The sequence below is a fragment of the Pollicipes pollicipes genome, unplaced genomic scaffold (genome assembly GCF_011947565.3).
Source record: "Pollicipes pollicipes isolate AB1234 unplaced genomic scaffold, Ppol_2.1 Scaffold_4740;HRSCAF=5597_pilon_pilon_pilon, whole genome shotgun sequence".
In the NCBI taxonomy this organism is placed as follows: domain Eukaryota; kingdom Metazoa; phylum Arthropoda; class Thecostraca; order Pollicipedomorpha; family Pollicipedidae; genus Pollicipes; species Pollicipes pollicipes.
Window position 1 is genome coordinate 39,451,335 of NW_023596545.1, and position 9,776 is coordinate 39,461,110.

Sequence of the window (9,776 nt, forward strand, 5' to 3'; positions counted from 1 at the left end):
TGGCGGCGGCGCAGCGGCAGCCGCCGCCACCGCCAGCTTGGCCGTGGCCAGCTGGGTCTCCAGCTGCGTCAGCTGCTCTGTGGACACGTACCGAGGACTTCAGACGTGTCTGGGCAACGCGCCTGCACGAACCGACGGGGGCAACGCTAGAAGCACGGAACCCGCTCATCAACACTCGTTCACCTGCGGCACAGGACTCGAGCAAAACGAGGGCAAATCAGTGTTTTGGAGGTTCCGCCCCCCCCCCCCTTCCTCACCGAACATATGGGGTGTTCGAGGATGTTTAGCCAGTCGTTTGTCATACACTGACGTAATGCACTGAGCTTTCTCGGTGTCCTCTCCCACTCGGCTTCAACATCGATGGTGATGTTTATGAAACGTATCCACTTGTGGCCCATCGAGTACAGCGATGTCTGACCAATCATACGGCCTCGCTATCGAGTCCGGTTTACATGCTGGCCCTCGCCCACGGGCTGTCTTATTCGAAGGAGGCGAGGAGCTAGCGGATAGAGTTTGACAGATCCGATAGAAGCGCCAGTCAACAAATCGGCTAAATTTGTGCGAGGCTGAAGACAGACTGAGCAAACATCACATGGGCAACGCTTCGAAAATAAAGTTGCCATCGCGCAAATATGAACAGCTACAAACAGCTGTTACACGATGTCTAAAATGTCTAAATATATTAAATGTGCATTAAGCCTCGTCCGATGACGGGGGCTGACCCGCCTCCACCCCACAAGGTTTTTAATAGCGCGGCAACCGTAAGCTAATGGAGGACCGATCTTTAAAAAAGCTGAGGTTATGACATGTTTACTCCTTCTGTCAGGCTTTCATCATTTTCTCTCAATAAGTCATGATCTAGACCTTTTCGTGAAGGTCATGTCGGTTAGATTTTGTGCTAAGTCTGCATTTTAATATCCACTTGATAGCAACTGGAACATGCTATATTTTGTTTTAAAATGCAGTCGATATTGAAATGTCACACCTAATTACGTATCTTGGTGAGGGATCATGACGTTAGAGGTCAAGATGGGCCAAACATGCCTATTTATCTTTGATATGTAATATTTAATATTTACACTTGCACGCATGCTGTATTATAATTAACCATACTCATACCATTGTAAGAACATTGCGACCAGTCGTAGTGGATTTCCTGAGTCAAGGGTACGTCAGGTCAGAGAAATATAAAGCAAGTCATGCCCGACAGGCACCTTTTGTGCCGTAGTTGGCACAGGCGCGCTGTGGTAGTGACGATTCATATATTAACTCGCTTTGCGACTCATGGAGCGTAGGTGCACGGTGCTGGCCCGACGCGCCAGGCACTTCACTTAATATTTCGGCCCTAGTAAATATTTCATGACCTGAGAAATCACTCAGCTGACCCAGACCAAAAAACGGAAATTTTCAAAGCCAAAAGAAATCAAGAAACACACTGGCTCTTGTTGAATCACTTTTTGTTTAAATTACGAACATCATAAGATGTCTCAGTCAGGCCGTCTGCCCCCCCCCCCTTGTCGTACGAGGGTGTGAAGGGTCGCCCGTCGGGAGGGGTGAAGCTATTTTAGGCGTGACGCTTCCGGCCCTAGAACTCATTACTCTATCATTAGTGTATCCCTAAAGGAGCATTTACACATCGCAACATCACGCAAATGTATTGGTTGACTACATGGCGTTGACAAGATTTAAAACTCCCAGTGTGAGAAACATCCACATAGTTAAGTGACGCGAGATCAGGTTACCTGGGAGCCCATGTATAGCACAACGCATGCCAGCTCATGAAATACTTTTTTGAGTCGACTGTACGTATTCATGGAGTCATGCTGGGGCTGTCAAGCTGTCATCGGCTGTCAATCTTCGCACTTACGGGATGGACAAAACTAACACTTAACGAAACCGAAAAGCATGTCACTTGAAAACGGAAGCAAAGGTTAATTTAGTGCCATTGACCTCGGACAATATTAAATTATTATTTGGAGATAAGGCATTGAAAACATTGTGTAGAAAAAATTAATACACAGAAGTGTAACCACAACGTAGCACCATATTTACCAATGCATCTTTAACAGCGTTTGGTCCGACATGGCCTAATTACAACCCTAATAGGTCCTTCAACTGGCATGGCCTGTGCCCAAAGTGCACAATGCCTCTGAAATCGATGTGGAGTACGAGATAAGGGAATCTTTCATGTATTTATTAGGTTTTGAACCGAAATGAACATCTTTTAGATCATTCGGTGCAGTTCACAGTCCTACCCTGCTAAGACCTAAGGCCCTCTAGTCTCTGGGCTACACGCCCGCGTAAGATGCGCAGACTATTTCGTGCAGACTTTTCAAGGTCACCCAGGCATCTATGGCGCCATAATCACGCCATTCAAATTCTGCCGTTTCACTGGTCATGCAGCGTTCAAGGTCAGGAGCACATGATTCTCGACTTGATTCTTGACTCGACTCGACTCTTACATTTGGTGTTTGTCTTGTCACATCATTGACCCGTGACAGATAAAAGTCAGGCCACAGCTGGCAGTGAAGACAATCCGCCGGGAATCGTTCAGTCTGGTGCAACGACGAGGTGTTAGCAGGATTACGACCGTCTCCATGAACGTTGAGTCAGGTATAAAGGTCAGGCTGAGGTCAAAGCCAAACTGTTTTGTACTGGGAACGTGACTTATGTGGTAGCTTTTGATGCTTGTTTTGATTCTCTGTCGCAGGAATATCAAGAAGACATCTTATTTCAATATAATAAAGTTCAGAACGGTCACTGACCAAAACCGACTCCAATCAAAGTTTCGCTCTTTAGGAACACATCGCTTCAAGTAATCCCTAACGTCCATTTCAATTCAAAATAAATCAATTTCTTATGCGTATGGCTACCATGACCTAAATGCTGAATAAGGTCACTGGCCTGAAATGTACACCAGTGACCTTTTACTTAGTAGAGGCATCTGGATTAAAGATGGCTACATGGGGTCTGAGGGCACCCCGGGCACCGAACGGGAGTATGACCTGTTTGACTTTATTTGATCTAAAGGTCCCTCAAAATTTAAAACAAGTGATTTCATCTATAAGCCCACTTGCCCTGTGGATCTGACTCTCTTGTTTTTCAGGCTCGGCAAATTGACCCCCTATCCGGCAAATTGACCCCAAATTGATCCCCTATATGTGTCGCATTCAGTCGGGGTGTCAAAGTACTTTTTAATGCTTTATGATGAATAGTATCATTTAAAAAGTACAAGATGCCAGCACCTAATTGGGCTTTAAAACATCGGTGTAAATAAAACCAGAAAAACTTGACTCCTTCTCTAAAACTTGAGCGGGGGGGGGGGCCGAGCTGGATAACTGGATATCGAATGAAGAAATGTGAAATCATCAATGAAAGCTTCCGAGTCCAAACAATCCTCTGTGATGAGCAAAATATGTGGAACAACGGGACTATTATACAACCACCAAGCAAACTATGCGCTTTGATTATTCAGGGCAAAATAAGCAGTGTGTAAAATGATCGGAATGTCTCAGTTGTTTGCTCAGCTGTGGTGCCGACGTACTGTTTTGTGCGGTCAGCTGCTGCGCCAGCCGGTCGGCCTCTGTCCGGGCGCTGGTCTCGCTCGTCTCCAGCTTCCGCAGACGCTCAGCCGTCCGCACCAGCTCCGAGTTCTTCTGGTTCAGCTCAAGCTGTGCATCTGCAGCACACGCACAAACACACGACTGGAACCAAGTCATTTGCTGCAGCTCACCGGCACTGCTACCACCAGGCCAGCCTTTGCGATACCCACAGATATAACACTAACACCGTGTACAAGGCCAGAACCGAGTCAACCACTGCAAAGCACGAATACACTCCACGCGAGCACAGGATGGTGTCAGCTGCGTTTTTGAAACACACATTAACATGATCAGTTGTAAGGTGCCTGTTTGTAACACGTAACACGAAACCACGACGAACCTGCATCAATGAACAGGGACGGTGACACAAATTTTTTCGCCTGGGTAAAGAGAGCATTCCAAAATCTAAGGAAGCAAAACACACTCTTGCTTTCTTCATCCCCCACCACTTGCCCATCGGTAGGGCCAGTCACCACATGTCTCGCGCTGCACCACCCCTAGTAACAACACTTTTACGCATTTCTCTCACGGGGGCAAATATGGTGCCTCATGTTGGAAGCTCAACACACTTCCCTGCAAAATTGGTGGCTTTAGTCTGCGACTACCTGGCTGCGGGGCCCACGCGGCAGTAGCCAATCGTCACTTACCACCGGCTGGGAAGGTTTATTTATGATTCCCCAAACAGGCGGCTGCACCGGTGGCTTTTGGCATACACATCTTACGATATACATGTGTGACATGCACGCCGGCGCTCTTCGGCCCGCGGACAGTGCCAGATATCTCACCCAGTAACAGACGCCGTGCAACCAAGTCATCAGCACAGACAATGTTGATCACCTCCTCTTAAACGTGCAACAAACTTCCATGAACATCCTACGTCATCAGTAACATACGAACATTGCGTCGAAAGGACACCATTTGCTCAAGAAGAAAACAATCGATTAAGGTTTATATATTTAGATGTTTATGAAAGACATGGCCCTGGTTATAGCGCTCTTCTCGGGACCGGCTCTTGGTTCCTGTTTCCAAAACAGAGAAGAAGCCAGAAGCCAGTCTGATGTCGTGCAAGGGAAGTCTGGTGTCGTGCAGAAGCACGATCCAGTCTGGCACTAAGCCGATTTGGTAAAAAAAAAATCCAACCTTAAATATGGACCGGGATCCAGCAAGAGCCTATGCCAAACCCGACATTTCACTGAGGAATCCGGCAAGAGCCAAGGTCCAGTCTGCTAGAAACGAAACAAGATCCCTACTGGAAATATGCCGATGATCCAGCAAGAGCCAAGATCTAATGCGGAATGATGTCAAGAAAACCGCCAAGAGCCCCGGTCCTGTCAGCACATCGTGTCAGGAACCGAGGCCTATCCAAGCGCCGCACTTCAGCAGATCTAGCGATGGAGTATCTATTACATAATGCGACTGATGCAACTAGGTGTTTCCAACAACGGTGTTGGTGCTGCTATAAATTGTCGGTAACGTTAATTATTGGTGACGCTTAATTTTAGACAAAACTCATATGCGATAATAAGCAGCTTATGCACAGATAATCAACTTTGGAGCAGAAACCTTGGCCATCAGACATTCGAATGTCGCTGTCAGGTTGCCTGACCAGATAGTTTTGACTGCTTTGACAGGGACAGTTTTGACGGGACAGTTGTGAGATCTGTCAGCGGATTGTATCCGGTATAAACGCCCACGATATGGCATTAGTTTCACGTCCTCATCTGCTCTGGTTGCTGCGATGTAACATCAGTCCTTAAAAGGCCCGAACCGAAACAGAACATAGATTCATGGCTTTCGCAAAGGAGCTTATGCCATCTGCACCAATCGATGCGTACTTTTCGATGCGATTGTGTTTTTTCGTCGGCCAGTATCGATTAGTCTCCTACCGCTGTCGCATGGCGTCGTCAATAATCCGGATCTGGTCACGCCCGTGCTGTCTAGCTTGTTAGCAACTTTGAAATGTTCTGCCTGTTTTCATTGCAAAGCTGGATTTTTTCATTAGATGGGGGGGATGAAATCGTGGTGAAATTGCAATGCTACAGGTATTCATCCGATTAAAAAGCTTTTTAGAAAGTTCGAGCAATCGCCACTTTTTAGCATTGCACATCCTATTGCGGAAACTGTATGAGTTTGCAGTTAGTAGTTGCAAAGGTATATTGGCTTCCAAAAAGCGTGGCGACTGGGCTGAGCCAGGTCCAGCCACTTGCGCTGAAAATTTTGCTATAGCCCAATTAAAACACACCTGGCCTGTGACCTCACTCATACAAGAAAATTACCATGGTTTTGAGAAATCGTGATGGAGTCGGCACTCAAAAGTTGTTTGTGGTCAAATTTTTGCATTATATGCACGCTTCATGCAATGCACGCATCTTTATATATAAACATGGCCCATATGTACATCTTTCATCTCATCCGTGCTTTTAATACCCTCTCCTTGTATGTTTTAGAATCGACAAAAAAGATGAAAGGCAGTGGAAAAAAACGTGGCAAGCAAGAAGGATCTTAGTGTGCGAGCATCTAGAAACGAGTTCCCTCAGTTAAGTAGCAATTACAACATCGCGAGACGCTATGCAGTGACTGCAAGACGGCTGCCTACCTACCTGTATATATACATATATGTATGTATATATATATTTATATATATATATATATACATATATATATGTCAATCTATATACATATATAAATATATATATATATATATATATATATATATATATATATATATATATATATATATATATATATATGAAAACCGGATTTTTCAGATTTGTGGGGCATTAGTTTGCTATGAAGCTCAGCCATTGACATTTCTGGCCTTACGAGTATAGCCACCGTACAACCAAGGCTTATATTTGTGTATCCACCATCCAGTCGTCAAAGGACAAACGCCCCAATGCATCGGTAGAAAAATGTCATGCACGTGAAACTTCATGCACCGAAGCCAACCAAGTTTCCATGTGGCAAGTTCAACCAACTCCACTGGAAATGTGCATACCTAAATGCGAAGCCTTTTCTCCTGTGTGTGCGATCCCTCAGAGGGAGTCGAGAGCACCTCGTGTTCGGCTGGCCGCCGCGTGGACAGCTGCCTGAGCCGATCCCACACGAGCTCACGGCGCCGCCCGACACAGCCGCGCGCACACCTCCACACTGGTTCGCCGCCGGCTGCTGCCTGGCGCCGGCTGCGGCGCCGCACGCGTGCGTAAACACGACGTCAGAGCGTGGCGGCCGCAATGACGGGCTGGCGCCCCCCGGCCCACTGACGAGCTGGCGCCGCTCCGAACGCACTTAGCCGGCTGTCAGACACGCGCCGCGCCGACTCGGCCGCCGCCGGGCAATGCGATGCGGCACGGGACGAGACTCGGGCAGCGGCCGGCGCCAGAGCCAAGCCTCCCTAGGCACGAGGCGAGCCTGGGGCATCGGCCAGCGCCAGGGCCAGGCCTCCTGGTCGCCGACCCGACTCAGACTCCTCTGTCTCCGAGCAGGTTGCGACGAGCCTGGCGGAGGTCGTCGGCTGCTTCCCACGCCGTCTGATCGCTAAATATTGCTCTTGGGCTGCGCGTCGGCCGCACGGGGGCGCTGTTTATTGACCGGGTCGCTAACTAAAACAGAGATCGGCGCGGCACCGTTCACCTTTGGATCGGTGTTGCACGTCACGCTCCCGGACGTGTGGTGGTGGCACTGCTCACCTTTGGATCCGTATTGCAAGTCATGCCACAGGGCCTATGGTGGTGTATTGCACGGTGAAATCCGTGAATTTTGAAACGCCTTCACATCGTGTCAACCAATTGATACGTTTCACCACGTAGCGCGCCTCGGTCGGCCGGCATCCCTTATTTTTGCAGGCAAATGCAAACTGATGACATGTAATGATAGGTGGCTCACGGAGGCCGTGTTTTTGTTTTGTTTTTGCTGCAGGAACTTTCCAAGAGGGGCTTCGAGAACATACACAAACAATACAGGTACAAAAGCATAACTGAGACCGAAAGCCTAGAAAATGGCTCACTCCACTGTCGAAATCAATTCTGGGACTGTAAAAACATGGACACCCAAAACTATCGCACTTCCTTCTGCAGAATATGTATGCTAACTCTGCGCGAGCCCTGTGTTTGCTTTCATGACAAAGCGCTGTCCCTATCTTTGTAGGTGGTGAGTCTCGTAAAAGTGCCTAATAAATAGGCTGAGGTTGCAGTAGGTGCCACCGGCCATTTCCGCGGCCTCGCTGGCCGCTGCCTGTCTCGTGGGACGGACACATTCCTTACCACTTCGCACTGGATGCGGTGTCGAACGTAAAATCGCAGCAGTATTTGCGTCAGATGCTCGGCTGTTAAGTAATACACAGTAATTTTCGCTAAATTCAGAGGCTGAGTATCGCTCTAACTTCGCGACCGGCAGCTGCAGGTCGCGCTCCGTACGCTCTACTCTGTATTTCGTTTCGGCCAAACAGGGTGTTGACGTCGGGACAAGCTACAAGCCGCGCAGTCCCCAAAGCAGTGGCCCGTGCAGTCAGCTGAGCAGCGCGATGCCAGGAATGAGGACGGCGTCTGGGGGAACCTGACGCCCGCGGCCGGGTCGGAACAGGCTCCGTTCACCGGGGCATGACCGCTGCACGCAGCTGCCAAGTGAGCACGTGCCGGCGGGATAACGCCGACTCCGTCAGACAACCGTGTCATGCTGCCAAGCGGCCTGTGTTCCTCAGCGCATGGGACTGCGGGGTGGGGTAGCTGCAGCACGAATCCAAACACGTCTCGCGGTAGAAATACGCATGCCAGTGAATCAGAGGGAGACATTCCCGTCTGCTTGCGCGACGAGAATCTGGAGATGGCGCGGTTGTGCAGCCGCTGGGCTGTTCTATTCCCGGCACGACGCGTCTGGCCGGTTGGCGCGCCCAGTGACATGTAGAGACACGTCCGGGTAGCACACGCACCCCTGCTTGTCACGGCCAGACAAACGCACCCCCACCTGTCACGGGCCCGACACACGCACCCTACCTGTCACGGCCCGACACACACCACACCTCCACCTGTCACGGCCCGACACACGCACCTCCACCTGTCACGGCCCGACCACACTCACCTCACCTGCCACGGCCCGACACATGCACCCCCAACCTGTCACGGCCCAACACACGCACCCCCACCATTCACGATATGACACACACACACACGAGCTGCACGGCCTGACACACGCACCACGGTCTGTCACGGCACGACGCATGGCCCGACGGCCGTCGCCAGGCAGCCCCGCCTCACCTTCCAGCTGCGCCTGCCGGCTGCGCAGCTGCTGCGCGCCCCCTGCAGCAGCTGCCGGTCGCGTTCCAGCAGGTCATCGTGCGCCTCGGCCAGGTCACTGCGCATGCGCTCACAGTCGGCCAGCTGGGCGGTCAGCCGGGAGCTGGCTTGCTCCTGCTGCCCGCGGCACGCCAGCAGCTCATTGGTCAAGTCGAGAATCTCCTGCTTCTGATTGGCCACTTTCGCATGCAGGTCGTCGAGTTCGCGCCGGTGCGCGGTCTCCTGGACCGGAGTCTCCCGTCTGGAACACAGCGCGAGAGCTGAGACAGTGGGCGGAGTCACACGCGCTTGTAATTGCGGCGGCGATGTTCGTGGACGAACACATACGCATCGGTGTTAGCAGCCCCGAACACTGCAGCTGTCCACACAGTCAGTGGAAGCACCGACATAACGGCATGGCATGTCCCAAGTGTCAGTGAGAGGTGACAGTATTTCAAAAGGCCGCACCGCTCAAGACTCAACACCACATGTGAGATGAGCAAAAGTCTGACCCGCAACGTCGCAGAGAAATTTTAATGGAAAGTTAAACATTTTGTACACGGCCCGTTCTAGTCGCCATTATCATTCGTTCGCACGCAAACGGCTAGATCACGTTTTTTACAACAAAGTTCGCATGGTGTGCGCACGTGCCTATAGTTGTGCGCGGACAACGCTCACAGACAAAAACACAGTCAAACGTCCGTGGAGATTTGTGAGATGGCAGTTCAACCGGCCATCCCCCTCGTCGGCAAGACGCGGCCCGTGGCGCCGGCAGTTCCTTCTTAAGCGACTCCCGTTCCGTGTGGCTGTGACACGGAGCCCAAAAGACCGTCGTGCACTCTCTGTGCCGACTCGGGGTGTGCTCAGCAGGTTAGCTACGGAGCCTCCGGTCTCTCAGACAAAC

The 9,776-nt window shown here is 50.5% G+C and overlaps 1 long non-coding RNA gene across 1 annotated transcript; it reads right to left on the bottom strand.

The window, feature by feature from the left end:
- Positions 1-20: 20 nt before the first annotated feature.
- LOC119098860 (uncharacterized) lies at positions 21-8,886 on the bottom strand. Its single transcript, XR_005094296.1, has 3 exons — positions 8,855-8,886; positions 3,545-3,679; positions 21-77 (listed from the first exon to the last, which is right to left on the bottom strand). It is a non-coding gene; the product is annotated as an uncharacterized LOC119098860 (long non-coding RNA).
- Positions 8,887-9,776: the final 890 nt, after the last annotated feature.